The sequence below is a fragment of the Pteropus medius genome, unplaced genomic scaffold (assembly GCF_902729225.1).
Source record: "Pteropus medius unplaced genomic scaffold, Ma_sr-lr_union100, whole genome shotgun sequence".
NCBI classification, from domain to species: domain Eukaryota; kingdom Metazoa; phylum Chordata; class Mammalia; order Chiroptera; family Pteropodidae; genus Pteropus; species Pteropus medius.
This window is the reverse complement of record NW_024344370.1, coordinates 14,631,724-14,648,256: the sequence shown is the minus strand read 5'-3', so window position 1 is coordinate 14,648,256 and position 16,533 is coordinate 14,631,724. Positions and strand designations below refer to the sequence as shown.

Sequence of the window (16,533 nt, the reverse complement as noted above, 5' to 3'; positions counted from 1 at the left end):
TAAAGAGGACAGTGCCTTCTCTCAGTGGACGATATTCTCCCTTTTCCAAGGACACAGCAGCACCTCTGATGCCTGTTCATCACATAAAGGCATGTCTACAGGGAGCTTGTGAGGCCCTGGACAGTAGAGTCACAGAGCTGGAAGAGATCTTGGAAAGTGATTTTCAAATGTGTCTTTAGCAGGAGAAACTTTTTTTCAAATGAAGTCTTATAAGGAGGCTGTAGCAGTTGATGTTGATGGCTCATACATATCCCTTCAGCCCACCCCAGGGGTCACCTGTAGCAGATTCCAGATGCTCCCAAGGCTCTGATTGGCCAGGCCCAGGTCACATGTACTTTTTTGAATTAACGGAACAAGTTAGTCCAGCTCCATATCCTGAGAATGGCAGGAGAAGTGGCTTCCTTCCTTTACTTATTGGAAGAAAATTAAGTGGATGCGATCAGGCAAAAACAATAGGTGTCAATTCTAGCAGTATTATTCAAACTTTAATTGCATACAAGTCACCTGGGGATCTTGTTAATACATAGATTTCTGGGGCTCACACTTGAAGATTCTAATTCTAGCTGATATTGCAGGTGCCTGACCATTGTACTGTAGTGCTCAGTGACCACTAAATTTCTCAAGCTGCTGCTGAAGCTCTTGAAGCAGTGTGCCTTTGCAGGCAGTCTTCTTTGAGGGAATTGCAGAATATGTCCAGAGAGAAGGTTACTCTCCCATATTTTCCTGGTTATTACTGTCCTCTTCCTGTAAACAGAAGATGATGGGACATGGCCAAAGGATGCATGTGTGAGGAACCCAAAGCAATTACCTAAAGGGTCTTTGCCCAAACCCTTTTGGAGAAGGTCTCTTTCACCTCCAAATCCTTCCCTAGGAGGTAGCCTTCTGTCTTAGAAAGAGGAAAGGGAAGGGCCCAGGGCTAGGGTGGGCCAAATAGGAGTGATTTCTTAAAGAAGGAAGATTTTGAAAGTGGGGATATAGTCTTTCACCTTCAAAGGCCTCACATTCAGCAGAGGGCAGGCAGGGTTTGGACTTTTAAGAGACCTGAAAAAGACCAATGCCATGGAATTGCTATATGCTGGAACAGAAGCCTTTCAAACACATCCATATGTACCTAAGGACTGACCCACTGAGACAGGAGCTGGGTTGAGTGAGATCTGATTGGCCCCATGGCTGCCACGGCAGAGGCAGCAAACTCAAGTCCTGCCTTACTTACCTGAGAGCAGAAATGCTAATAACTCTAGAACAGTCCAACGGAAATATAATAGAGATGTCATATAGGCCATAAAATTTTTTTGGTAGCCAGATTACAAAAGTAAACAAGAAATAGATTAACTTGATTTTAATAATATATTGTATTTAACCCAATATACCCAATATATTATCATTATTCAACACATAATTAAAAAATTATTACTAAGATAGTCTATATTCTTTTTTTTTCTATGAAACCTTTGAAATCTGGTGTATATTTTACAGTTACCTCTCAATTTGGACTAGCCACATTTCGAGAGCTCACTAGCCACATGGGGCTAGTGGCTGCTGAATTGGACAGCACAGCTTTAGTCCCAGCAGGTGGGAGCCCTCCTCCATCTCTTCCCCATTTTCTCCCTCTTCTAGAATAATGTGGATGCTGAACAGAGATAGTACCAGGCCCGGCAGAGGCTTAGCTGCAACGGTGGTGGGGGCTGTGAAAGCTCAGATCACAGAACGGCAACCGACTTGTTCTGTGGTCAGTTCTCTTCTGTCTTGGTGGCTCTGTGCAATGCGTGAGTCATTGTGGGGGTAGAGAGGCTGGGAGGCAGGGTAGGCGAGGTCCTCTCTATTCTGAGGCCTCCGTGAAGCCCTTTGTGTATGTGGGGGCAGGAGGGAGGGACTGACACAGTGGATGGGGTCGTGAGGGAATGTGGAGGGATGTGTCTGGATTCACAAAAATAGACTCGTGTCTGTGGGCTGGTTACAAAAACTCAAAATACTATTTCCCTGTGCAGGGGAGGAATAGGATGAGGGGCATGTTAAAGAGCTACATATTTTTATTATTAAAATGCTCAGGAGAGCTAATGAAGAACAGAGCCCTCAGAAATGTCAGGATCTGGGGCTCTTTTGTAAATTGGATCCTAGAGTTCTTTCAATATTCTGAATTGTGTCTGAGAGCCATTTTTCTTTCCTGTGTCACACATCTGTTTTCAGTACTTTCTACTTGATTTGAACATTTAAGAAAATTTGCCTCATGTACAATCTTCCATTGGCTTCTGAAATGTGCAGATGTGTTATCTTTGAAAAGCAGCTGGTCAAATGCTTTCTCACAGGACATGGTCACAGAGCTCGGAGTCCTTGGGAAGAGTGCTTTACCTGAGTACAACAATAGTCATCAGTAGGGGCTACGAGCTTAGGCTGGGTTTGAACCCCATCCTGTTACTTGCTAGGCCTCTGCCAAGTTACTTAGCCTCCCTGAGCCTCAGTTTTCTCTTCCACACATGCGAATAATAATAGTTCTTACCTCACTGGGATGTTGGGAGGATCAAATGAAACAATGTGTGTACTGCACTTAGCACAATGCCTGGCACATGCCATCATGACTGTTTCTCTGTAGGAAAGAGCAGCTCTTCTGCATTCAGTTCCATGGCTGGCCAGGTGGAATCTTTTTATTTACCAAACTGCCTTATGTTTAAATTAGACAGTGCAACACGACAGATGTGGAATAAGATACACAGGGAAGAGGGATTTGGCCACAGCTGCTTAGGGAATTGCGGCAGAATTCAAGACAAAACCCAGAATTTCTATTTTCCAGTGTTTATTTAGCAGGGTCTTCTGGGTCTCAGAATTTGTCTTACATTTCAGAAAGCATAGAGAGGAAATGGATAAGGCAGGGCTTAAATACGTAACCACAGAATAAACACAGCAGCCTAATATAAAAAGGCAAAAAAGAAACCCTTAAATGGTACCAGACATTCAATAGAATGGGCTAATATGTAGTCACTAAAAATGCTTACCGTATATATTGATTTGACTGGGGAAAACACTTTTAAACTATGTCAAGTGAAAGAAAAAAATAGGAAATAAAACTGCACAAAATTTAATGCTAAAATACACACACACATATGCTCCAAACCAGATGTTACGTTTGCTTATCTCTGCTGGATAATAGTGTTTTCTTGATGCTTTGGCATGTTTTCTACAATAAACACTCACTACTTTCATAATCATGAAAAACAATGAAGGTTACGAAAGATCTCCAGTCTCCGGTTTCCACCAGGGAGCCTGTAGCTCATTCTCATCTCTCTCAGCCTTGCAGGACTCCTAGTGGCTTCAAAGCCTGCTTTGTTTACAAAAGAATGATTATGTGGGGTGTCCAGGGAGACTGACTGAGAGAGAACAAAGTGAGACATGTTTTATTGAAGATGCTAACCAGAGTCAAGACACTCTCACAAACAAAAACCTTTAATGAATTCAGTGGGTGGCTGTTCCAGGCAAAGTAAATTGGGTAAATGGCAAATGGGTGTGTTAGCAAGCTCTGTGAGAGAGAATGATAGACTTTTTTTTTTTTAATCTACCTCTATAGGGAAGAGATTACAAATAAAGTTCATGATGATCATGATTTTTATTTTGTTGGGGATGGGTTAACTCAGTTTATTGCGAGTCCAGTGAGGTCAGTGGCAGACGTTCATCCTTCCCCTCATCCCACAGGCTTTCTGACTACCTCCCTCCAAATCATGAGTGGATTTTGCTTCCCTCTCCCAAGCCTCGAGGTCTTGCCTGGGGCTGTTTTCCTAAACCTGCCTATTCTGTCCTGCCTATTCTATCTTGCCAATTGAAGTTTTTTTGCCTTGGATCGGGTTGTTCCTCTCTACCCAGCCACTTGGGTCTGCGCATTGTCCCCACGTATCTTTGTTGCATCTGACCCTGCATTTGACCCTTTGCTGTTTCTCAGATCTTTGCTCTGCAGCTTTGTTGCAATCAGTCTGGCTCCCCTCCCATATCTGGTTTCAGCTGCTAGAGCCCCCACCACCCAGGTCAGAGCCCTACTCCTCCTGTGTGCTCAGGAGAGATGGCTGGACATCACTAACCATTTGACTTTTCTCTGTGCCACAAGCACAGTATCTCTGTGACTCTGTTGTTCTTGACAGTCATTCTAAAGACAGAAGAGCATGACAGACTGGGAGATGGATACTGATGGGTCAGGGTGGGCCCATCCTGTGAATCTAGTTCTGCCACTTCCTAGTTGTGAGACTTTGGGCAAGTTATTAATCTTTTCCAGCCTTAATTTCCTCATCTGCAAAATGATGATAATAATAGTTACCTGATAAGGTGAGGTATCACATGTAAAGCGCATCTAACTTGTTGGGCATATAGCTAGTACTCAATGAATATTAGTTGCTATAATGTTATTATTTTACTATAAAAGCAACCTAACCTATCATGTGGAAAGAACATGGGCTCCAAAGTCATACAGTGCTGTTTAAACTGCTCTTCTGTCCCTGGCTACCTGTGGCATACCTGTATGCTTCAGTTTCTTCTTCCATAAAATGGGAGTAATAAAGAATACTGACTCAAAGGACTTGCTGTAGGGACTGAATGAAATAATGCATGAGAAGCACTTGTAAAATGCCTGTACATAGCACTGCAAAACGTTTGCTGTTGTTTGCATTACAGATGATGGATGGTCTCACCAGCTTTTTCTAGGAAGGATGACTATGAAATTATTTATTATCATTTTCTTAATAACATTCCAGAGTTGACATTTGAATTCTAAAGTAGATCAAGCTTTCATGGTTGTGCTGAAGAATCATAACAGTATAAGAGTGAGATTAGGACCAGAGTTGGCAAGCCTGATTTTCCCTCTGTCCAGGAGAATGAGCTCATTGTGTCCTAAACCAGATTCTATTTGTCTCCAGTGCACATGAGCTAAAACCAAGGGGCCTCTGAATGGGTAAATCTGGAGACTAACAGCAATGTATTTGGAGGCACATATGGATTATAATGTTAAAGATCTAGTCTCTTTGCTTTATATAATATAAAGTGGAAAAGTGAGAATTGAGAATCCTTTCAGAGAATTATCATTTAGTTAAAGGCTACAAAAGTGACTCAAAATTGTTTAGGGACTCACTAAGAAAAGGAAAATATGACCTCATGGAGTCAGCTAGGGTGGCTAGTCATCTTCTAGAGAAAGCCAGCCTTTGACATCATTACAAACCCTCCCTAATTTAGAATAACCTTAAAGCTCGAGGAGGAGAACTTTCCTCCTTGAAGGAAACATGCTTTTTGAAAACTAAGTCTTGTCATCACTTTAATCAGCCACACATTAATTTCCATTTCCTAAAAGCCTCTGTAGTGAAATCTACTTGTTAAAAAAACATCATAATTGAATTCTAGATTTGCCAAAACAAACCACTCAAGTACTAATGCAATAAGAGAGTTGCTTTGTACATGAAATGGGCTTTTACGTCAGATATTAAAAAATTTTATATCCATTGGCTCATTAATGATGACTGGGCTTTATGAACCAGGCACTAGACATTTTTTTTTTTCTAAGAAAAAAGTAAGCATCAAGGAATCTAGGGCTCAGGGCTGGGCTAAGCTCTGAGCCTGTCAGTGGAGAGTTACACATCAGATGGAGATTTCTGTTTTCAGACGTAGACTCCCCGGGCCACATTTCGCCCCCACCCAACACCTAGGCGATTAGTTTCTGTAGCAGGGAAGACGTCCTTGAGGTTGAGCCTGTTTACAAAGAGGCTCAGCAGAGAATAGCCTTTGCTCCTGATCTCAAGATCTATTCAGTTGAGATAGTTAAAAAAGAGGGTAACACCCAAAACCAAACAAAAACATAACTCAGCAGCTCTCCTCAACTAAAGAGTACTTTGCTTAGCAGAGACTGTTAAGTAAAAATGGAAGAGTATGCTTTAAAAAAAAAAAAAGCAATGTAAAGCCTGTGTACAAGTGCTACAGTCAGTATTTTATATGCTTCATAATGACAATGATAAGATAGTGTTTATCAAACTCCCACATAAGTCTAGTGCTATGGTGCTGTGGTACTATGGTGCATACATACAAATCAGTCTGCAGATGAGGGTCCTCTTAACACTTTAATGTGCTTACAAATTGCTGCAGGCGCTAGTTAAAAACACTGACTTCCCGGCACTACCTCCAGAGGCTCTGATCCAGTAGGTCTTAGGTAGGTCTGGGAATCTTCATTTTTCTTAAAGAATCACGTTGGATGGTTCTGATATATGATGGTCCACAGACTGCATTTTGAGAAACACTTGATTTTGCAAACATGGTAAATTGTAAATCAAATCAGAACACTACACACTATAAAAGAGGAGAGACTAATAAATCCCGCAATATATTTATGTAACAGTTCCATGGGAAAGCCAATATATTTAAAAGCTGCCTAAAAATCTGTGTTTTTTAAAACTTGCAAGTAAGTGTTTAAAGGGGCTAGTTAGCCCTTATAAGAAGAATGAAAATGAACTCAAAGCCACCAGATTTATTTAATAAATTATATTTATCAATGCAATGTCTATTAGGATTTAGTGACAGTCCAGTGATTCTCTACCCTACATGGATGCATATTAGAATTATCTGGGGCTTTTAATAAACTGATCCTTGGTTCCCAGCTCCAGAGAGTGACCCAACTGATATGGACTGGGCTTCTGGTATGAACATGTTTATAAAGCTGTTCAGGTGATACTGATGTGCAGGTAGGGGTGATAATCACTAATCACTGTCTATCTCCTGTATCCAATCTCTCTCTCTCTCTCTCTCTCTCTCTCTCCCCACCCCTCTCTCTCTCCTTCTCCTACCCACTCCCTCCTCCCACTTTTTAAAAAAGATAAGTCAAGAAACTATAGTGCAGAAAGATTAAGTAATTTGTCCAGGCCATAAATTTAGTTGGTACATACAAGATGGGCTCCAGTGTCAGAAAATTAGACAGCAGAACGGTCAGGGGAAAGGAAGATCCCCTGACTGAGAAGAGATCTGTAAAATAAAGCCACTTCTGGTCTCCCTGTAGCCCAGGAGGCAAAAAATCTGCACTCAACAAAGGGAATTGCAGGAAAGACTATCTCGTAGGGGTTAAAAGCTTTAAAAACAGGATGTTTTTCTTTGATGAAAAGGGAGAGTAAAGCACTAGAAGGTATAAAGTAGTATTCCAAGGAGGCAAATTAACTCCTTCTTTCTGGTGAGTAGAAACTAGGTGGTTAAAGGTTGCATGATATTCAGGAGGCAGCTTGGCACCTACCACGCTCTGGCTTTCTCCCCGCCAGAGCCCACGCAGACATTACTCACTGTTAACAGCACTCTGTCCCCTGAGCACAGGCCCAGCCTCAGAATGCTTTTTAACACAGCACTCACCCTCCACTAATGCATCATATTGGGCACATGAATTGAAATTTATTTGCTTTCTCTGGTAGAGTGAAAAAAATACGGTCTTTGGACTCAGACTTAACTTCGAGTAACGGCTTGGCCCATTCCTAGCTGTGTGGTCTTGGACAAGTAACTTATGTCCCTGAATCTCAGTTCCCCCATAAGTTAAAAAGAAGAAAAAAGAATGTTCATCTTGTAGTTTCATATAAGGTAAGGACAAGTAGAACATCTGGCATATGGTAGGCTCTTAATGATGATAGCTAGAATTATAGATTGTAATGTCATAGGAGTGAATATGATTGTCAGTGATAGCCTTGAGGTAGAAATAGCAAAATAGGAAAGACTCTAACATGGAACCTTGTAAGGCTTCATCCAGTAAGAACCCTAGCCTGTGTGGAATCCTATATTTTACAAGGAAGTTTCAGGCTATGGATGAAATAAATGAGACTTGCCAAATCACATGAGTTCACTGCATGATCCACTGACTGCACATAGAGTAAATGCTTGTAAGACAGAGCAATCTCTGCTCCATGGTGTTTGCAATTAGTCCCTGGATTAAGAGAGCAGCAGGAAAACAACAGGGTTGAGAAATATTCAGGGGCCAGAGCCTGGAAAGGGGAAGCAAAAGGAGAGGGGTCTCTGACCACATCCTTCTCCCCTATCCCCTTCCTAAATTGTCATCTTCTTTCATTTCATCCTAACCACAGTTCTGCAAGGTGTGTTATTATGGTGATGGTGCTTATTTCATTCAATAGAACACTAAGATCAGAGAAGATAAATATCCTTTGTGGAAGGGTTGGAGTTAAGAGCTGAGTTAGACTCCAGAACCTGAGCTTTGTGCCAGGTGTTAGACATGGTCATCAAAGACTCTTTGATAAAAAGAGTCTTAGACATGGTCATCAAAGACTCTGATAAAAATAAATAAATAAATCCTTCCAGAGGAACACGTATGGAATATTCTATGTTCCCTGATCATTTAGATCATTGAAATAATCTATGTGCAGCATTCCAGCCCCATTAAATAAGAAGCTCCACCTTTCCCTGTCAATTATGCTTAGTTCAACTAGAAAAGTATAAGGGACCAGGGAGTTATAAGCTAGTAAGCAGAAGTAATTTGTGGGTATTCATCAATTTGCTTTGATTTTTTCAATTTAAAGAATGAGGAGATTCAAATGCAGTCTTTATTAAATATCCTTCCAAGTGAGAAAAGTCATAAAATAACACTTTGTGAGATTTAAGAGTTAGAACAGCTATCATTGGCAGCGCAGAATCCAGTGTAAAGATAGGAAAATAAATATGGCTCCTTTACATACTATGCCCTACAGAATCAAGATAAATTCTCACAGAACAGAAATAAGATAAATAAGCATGCACGATGATAGTTTGTTCTTTAAATGGATTATTATGGGATGTGTGGTTCTGGCCTCTCTGGGGTGGTGGCCGTGGCTGCGGGCCTCACTGCTGCTAAGGTATGGGAGCTTTTGTGGAGGGGCTGGGGTTTTGGGAAGGTGTTTGAAAGAGAATGGAACTGGCAGATGCTCAGAAACCAGTGGTTTTTAAACCTGCACATAATGCATTTTTTTTTTCCTATAGACATAAGAGAGAGGATTTTATATGAGAGAAAGATTTGTGGTTTGAATTAGAATAGCACTATTGTGACAAAGTTGGCTTTCAGTGTAAGTGATGTATTTGCTGAAAATTATATCAATGCCTTCAGTGGGAGCTCAGAGTGGGTTATAGCTTACTTCTATGTTTTGAAAATAAGTATAAGCGGCAAGAGAACAGAAGTTCTTTAGAGTGATATTGACTTAAATGTCATTTTCCATTAGCCTAGGAGTTGTGATGACATATATTTGGTTCCTTGGATGAATGCTGAAGGTAGTTTGTTGGTATAGTAGTAGAGTTTTGGATGCTTCTAGAGTTTCATGAGAAAAAGGATATTTGGTCATATTTGGACTATAACCTTGAACTGCTTAAAAATGTGCTGGGAAATTTGGATCAAATTTTCTAAAATGGTATCTATTTCATTCTCATAAATTCACCTCTGAAAAGGTGATGCAAAATGTCACATTGGGTAGACCAGGGATTATTCATTTGGAAAATTTATGAGATGATATGGTCCAGACAATGAATAGGATTAAATATTCAATGGCACCCAGAGAAACATCAAAGAGAGTCAGACCATAGATCCCAGAATACCAAATAGATCGTAAAACCTATCTATTGCCTGCAAGCTCTAAAATGCATGGATCACATGACATGACAAATATTAAAAATGGCATGTAAGAGCATTTCTGCCTGAATTCTCGTGTCCTGGGAATTGGATTGGGAATGGACAAAGAGGTTATGCAAGGCCTTGCTGGAAATGCTTAAATAAAAAATGTGCCCAGAAATCTCAGTATATTTATAATAACCCTTTGCTTATTAGCAAATTAATGAAGTGGGGACATCCATATCAAGTTGTTAAGGATTCTTTAGAGAAAACAAGGCTAAATAGTAGCTACCTTGACTTGCAAAGACAGAAGCAAGAAATTGCTATGTTTGAACATTCGACTCATAAAGTCTAAAAAAAACAACTAAAAGAAACCAAAAATGAGTTGGTAATGAATTCATTGAAGATACCAACACTATTCTCAAAATGAGTTATAAATCACTCAAATTAGGGACATCAAGAGGCAAGTAAGTTATGGTATTCTGGGAATTTTGCTTCCTTTTCTACTTGTCTTCATTATTTTATTTGGTTGGTATATCTTACTATTTCTAATATTATTGGAGTTTTTTCTCAACTTTTTGTAACTTTTTAATGAAACTAATCCATCAGATTGTAATTCAATTTGGAAAATAAGTGGACAGGAAAATATTTTGGAAACATTGTAATAGCGAGATTTTGGTGTGAGGGAGGAGAGAGAGTAGTAATAAACAAAGAAAATAAATTACATATTGCTGATCTCAAAATATCCTCTCATAGTTTACTACGTAACTTTTTATATTTAAAGTTTTGATTTTTTTTTTGTTTTCAAGATCAAATTAACAATGGAAATTTCTTTTAAACACTTCCATATGCATATCTACCTCATAATTAAATCTGTTTATGTTATGTTCCTCTACATAAATAAAATTTGTTCCTATTTCAACAACCTTGTAAAATGTCTATCAAGCCATAATTGGAAAGAAAATGCAGGCCAAATAATTGTTAGCAAAATAAAATCAGATGTATGTGAAATTGTTCAGATAATCCCAGGGAAGTGGAAGCCAGTGCTTTGGCCACAGTGAACATCAGACTTAAATGGAACAATACTGGCCTCTAATATTTCCAAATGCTTTGCGCATCTCTAACTTTGCATGACTTCTGGATTAGGTGGACAACCACCATGTCCTATCCTAAATATAGTCATTCTCTGCAGCTTTGCGGTACTCAAGGAAAAAAAAAACAAACCCGATAATTATGCCCAGAAACTTTTAAGTTCTCAGGTTTTAAAAGGCCACATTTAGAAATATTACGTTGGATTTCATTTTCAAAGAGGCCATGTTCTAGGGTGATTCTCAGTCTGGAACAGCTGTTGTAGAGCTGCTGTAAATCCTGCCCCGCCCCCACAGCTCTCCCTTTCAGTGGGAACTCAGAGAACAGTGAGCTGTTCCTAGATGGTTTGTTCTCATGAATTATTCTTTTCTACTTGCTCAACCTATAGTAGAAATAACTTCACAAAGAGGATGAGGATTTTACCCATGGGATAACCAGAAGTGGTTAAAAATAAGCTCATTCCTCTACTCTGTTGGCTGAATTAGGTTACTTTACTAGGCAGAGTGGACAAACACTCTCCATCTCCATTTAAAAACCTGCCTTGTCCTCCATTAGTTACTATGAATGTCATCTTAATCTACACTGCCTCATAAACTAGAAGCCCATGATCCCTGCTGTCTCCCTCTCCCTACATCCAATGACCCTTGTCCCATGGATCCTTAAAGCTGTCTCTCAAATTCATCCCTGTTCCTCTGTCCACACTGACAAAGTCTTAGTTTAAGTCAATCAACATTAACCTGGATTTGTGCACTATTCTATAGACTCTTCTGTTTCCTGCTCTCTTTACACTGTCCCTTGTGGGATCTGCGTTTAAAATCTCTGATGAAAAGTCATTAAGGACTGTCACTGCTTATTAGCCTCCGGTCTGCCTCTCCAGCCTCTCTCCTGGCTCTACTATTTACCTCTTTGTACAAGCCTTAAAACATGGAAGAATTGAGGAGGCATTTAGGCTTTGGGGGCAGACCAGCATTCTAATTCTGACTTGGCCTCTTATTTATGGAGTAACTTTGGGCCAGTCATTTACATTATATTTTGTACAATGTTTGGGTTGCTGGGGTTGGGATGGAGGGCCATAGTAAACAAAATAGATGAGGTCCCTGCTTCCTTGGAGTGTATGGTCTAGTGGAATCACTAAGTACTTAGTGGTAGCATGTTTTTAATAGGCAAATTGTGTCAGAGACTGTTAGTTGACTACCAAATATCCATTCTCCCCATCTCCTGGATGTAAACATGTTCTGCTTTTCCTGCAGTTCCCAAATTCCCTTACTGCTTGAGGTGGTCAGTGGGGTGCAATTGCAAGTCATTGAGTGGGGCTTCTGGGAAAACTAAAGTAGGGCTAACTAAGCAGGATAACATCAATCTGCCATTTTCTCCTTCCTTTTTTTTCCTGGCTAGAATGCAGATATGATGGTTGGAGTTCCAGCAGCTATCTTGGGGAGTGAGACAGCTTTGAGGATGGAAGCCTTTGCTAAGGAAGGTGGAACACAAAGATAGAAGACAACCAGATTACTGATGATTATGGGGCCTCCGTACCAGCCTTGGATTGCCTGTCTTGGGACTTCTATGGGAGAGAGAAATACAGTAAGCTTCTACCTCATTCAGGTTTTCTTCAGTTGAGTTTTCTGTTCTGTGTAGTTGAACCTAAGCCTAAATTAATACACTGTAACTATACACAATTACCACTTAAATACTAGATTTGGAAACTCATGACTTTCAGGGATAAGTATAATCTTGATAATCATCTCTTGTTCTATTATTTAAATAATCACAATGATGATGATAATGTCTAATAATAAGGCAATATTTATATAAATAAATCTTGCCTTGACGTAATCTTTCTTAACTCAGTTTCAATCATCTCTAAATTGAGGACACAATTACAATAATGTATCTCATCCCTGCTTCAAATTGGTCTTAGTTTTCTTCATGTAAATCTGATTTTCGTGTTTATTTCAATCCGTGAATATGGCCTAGGAATGCTAATTACTTAACATACATGCCACCACTTCCCAATCCTGTGTCCATGCCAGACATTAATAATTGATGATGGCATTTTCTCTGTCTCAGCCTCTTTCTCATTAACCTTTTCAATACAGTGCCAAGCAGCTCTTACCATTCGATCAGAATTGGCAGAACACATACATTTATTGTAAACCATTTTCAATAATTTTTAAGATCTTGGTTAGAGTTATGAATGATACATTTTTTTCTTCAAATTGAAATATTTAGAAGTTTTCTTTAGTAATATAAAACTAAATAAACTTCGAGTTTATTGAACAGATATTGATTTATGTCGTAGGTTATAAGGAAAGGCAAATGGGGGCACAAATTGCTTACAGGAACTCTGATATCAGTATAGATTTATAAGCTGTCGTGAGTAGACCATATCTCTTGGGCACCTATTGTTCACAAAGCATTAAATGAAGATGAAGAGATATAGTGGGAAATATAATGGTCCGTTCTCCCCATGGATGTATAATTGAATAAAATATATAGAATAAATCCAAAACTTTAAATATATAGATATTAATAATAACAGCTAATAGTTTGCAAAAGATCTTCAGGGAAAAAAAACTTAAATTCTAAATGCTGCCCCTGTCACAACCATTGAAAGAAGAATGGCTAACAAACACCTCATGGGACTTCTATGTGTCGGGCCCCATAGGTGATGACTTTTCTATAGGTAGCGGGGGCTACATGGCTCATCCAGATTTCTCCTTCCCCAGGACTGCCCTTTAGGCACACAAAGGTGGATTTGCAGTGTCATGTCCCCTACATGACCATTGGGGCCTCTCCTCATCCCGACCATGCCTGGCCAACTCAGTAGATTGATCCTGTTCAAGCTGAGCCGATGACATTCTCTCTGCCTGAAATTTACATTGGGAATGAAGAAGCCATGGACTGTAACTATTGAAACTGGGCCGTATGTCCACATGTTCCAGAAGGGGTACATCTGCTGCTGCCTGGATGTTGGAATTGTCCTGGTTCTTGCTGCCAGAGATTTACCAAACTTGAAACCATTAAGGACTATGGTGAGGTCTATATATGATATGAACATCTTAATCTACTCTTTCTTTACTTCTTCCTTGCACACTGAACTACCCCAGTATTTTAATAAGTAGTCTAATTCTCTTTCTTCCTTTCTTTTTCTTTTTTCTTCCTTCCCTCCTTCCCTCATTCTTCTTTCTCTCTCCCTCCCCGACCTTTCTTTTTTTTTTTTTTTTTTTTGGCTTGAGCAGGCCAGAATCAGCTTCTGTTATTTGCAATGAAAGAACTTTCACTAATACAGATATGCTATTTTCTTTAATTTTCACTACAATACTAGGGAGAGGTATTTTATCCCCAATTGTCAAATAAGGAAGTTATGGCTTAGCAAGCTTACAGGGTTTGACCCAAGGTTACACAGCTATTAAGTGGCAGAGCCAGGATGCAGACCTAGTTAGGCCTATGTGGTTCTAGAGCCATGGCTTCAAAAAAATGTTTGGTTCTACAGGTGGTGAAGTAGGATTCGCTCATGCCCTGTCCTCCAGAAGATCGACAAATTGATTTCAGACTGCCGTGATTCTAGACACAGCATTATGAAGCAGGGGAAAAGCAACTCCCTGAAATGTAGGCATGCCTCATCTGCTGTTTTTGGGCTCACTGTCATTGGCTCACTTACCTTCAAATACAGCAAACACTATGTGGAAGATAATAGCACATAGGGTTTGGTTTTGTTTGTTTTGTTTTGTTTTGCTGTATTTGATGTAGCGGGTAAATATATTTTTGCTGTATTTGATAAAGCATTGAAGATGATAGCAACATCAATAATCTCTCCCATCAATAACCTCTTCCTGTAGTCTCCTCGACTATCTCCTAGCCACGTCCTTTTCTTTCTTAAAATGCAGCTTACAACCTACTTCCAGGAAGGTTTTCTTAATTGGTTTTATCCCATGTGTTCTTATTTTTAGCAGAGATTGGACTGAAAGGGGAAAAGGATGCTCATGATCAAGTCTCGGTGCACTGCATCCTGATGTCTTCCTTTCTTTGGAAGGGGGTATAGCCACCTTTGCCCCTTCAGAATTTCTTTTTCTACCTGCTCTCTGGCCAGGAGGCTGTTTGGACCACGTAAAGGAGTTTCATTAGGTCTTGGCCAATGAGAGCGGGGGAGCCGTAGATAAGAGAGAGGAAGGAGAAGGAGACTGGGGTATTTGTTCCCTGCTCCCTTTACATGGGGTCACCTTAGCCTGGCTGTTTCCCTGGACTAAAGGTCACTTCTTCTCTTACATTATGCTTCTCATCACGACTTCTCATTTTGGGTTCCAGTAACCGCTCCTTCCCTTTCTCTCCTTCAGCTCTAGGAAGGGTGGAAGCTCCACTGTACCTTGCCCTGGGGTTCTGTACTATTTTAATGGTTTCCCTATGCCCTGCCTATGCTACTATAAGTAGTCCCTCCTGGGATCATCCTCATGTGAGTGTACTTCCCTTTCCTGTTAGGCTCTTGAGTGATGCTAATTGTAAGTGCTTCTCCTAGCTAGTCCTTCTTCTCGTGCCCTCTTATCTTTCTTCATTTTCATTGGCATGCAAACCTGTCTTTCTGTGGTCATTACTGTCTAGGAGACTCAAGTCATTCAAAACCAACAATTAAACCTGTTATCCAATAGGCAGTCACTCTGTAGATGTATAGTATGTCAGGCAAAGTTGGAATCATAAATTCACATTCAGAGAGAAGACAAGGTTGGTGGTGAGTCTAATGTACAGAAATCATTCATTATACTCCCTTCCCACTCTTGTGCCTTTAATGGTATCACTGTGTGTATTTTCAGGTGACAAACACACCTGTCTGTAGAAAGGCCAGAGGGACTGTGGACGTTGATGCTTTTAGGACAACCACTTACTGGGTTAGCTCTGAAAATTATGTTCTATCTGAATTCCTCAGATGACTTAGACAAATATGCACAACTCTCAAATTTGAGGGTAAAATCAAACTTCTATTCCAGAGCGCTCTCTAAATTGTCACAAAAATTGTACCTAACATCCTCACAATTAAATTAGAGCTGACTTGATCATTAGACGCTGACATAGCTTTTTTTTTCTTACAGTATTTTTCTTACTTGCCAACCTATAGTAAAAAATTCAGAGACTCAAAAAGTCAGATGACATCATCCAATCATAATTTCCTGTGCACAAACTATCTTTGAATTTAATTGTATTGCCCACAGTGTAGATGATTTGGTTGTCCATGAATATTACATCCTGAGAAATGTTATTGATTATGTGACCTGCTTATGATGGTTTGACCATGATTTAGGAGATAGCTAGCTTTATGCAGACTTATTCAGATTTTGTAACTGAACAATTTAGTTTCTCTATTGGGGTGTGGAGTGGGGAAATTTATGGTACAGTAAGCTGATTGAAACACAGACACAAATGCCCTGAGTTTAGGGTAGAGAATTCATGCAGAAAATACACAATCAGTGAAGTCATCACTGCTATTTTGCTCACGAGGGATGGAAGATACATTTGATCATTCTATAGCAGACACAGCCTGGCCTGAGAACGTATGCCCTCAGGAAGGAGTCAGACAGGACTTTATTTTTTCCTGGCTGAAGTTCTGGAGTATGTGGTGGAGTTTCCTCTTAATTTATTATGCAGCATCATCTTCTTTAGATGCTGCTTCTTCTGCCTACTCACCTATTCTTTGTATGGCGTTTTCTCAAAAGGCTGTTCCCAGTTTCCAAAATCATGTTTACACATGGATCAGTATTCACAAACAGCCATGCCTCATTCTCCTCAATATTGGGTCCCACCTCCACAGTCCCTGCCAGGACAGTTGCTCTTAACAGTTAAAGAAAAAAGAAGTGGAGATTTTAGACAGTCTGCTGGCTCAG

General features: G+C 40.0%; 1 protein-coding gene across 8 annotated transcripts in view; it reads left to right on the top strand.

The window, feature by feature from the left end:
* Positions 1–16,533, top strand: part of ZNF366 (zinc finger protein 366) — a 268,862-nt gene that overhangs the window by 97,954 nt on the left and 154,375 nt on the right. For 6 of the 8 annotated variants that reach the window (XM_039870182.1, XM_039870183.1, XM_039870185.1 and 3 more), the window contains 2 exons: positions 12,059–12,244; positions 13,390–13,695. The exons of the other annotated variants lie outside the window; for them this stretch is intronic. The gene's annotated coding sequence lies outside the window, so the exon portion shown is untranslated. The remainder of the gene's footprint in view (positions 1–12,058; positions 12,245–13,389; positions 13,696–16,533) is intronic. 8 annotated transcript variants of the gene reach the window in all.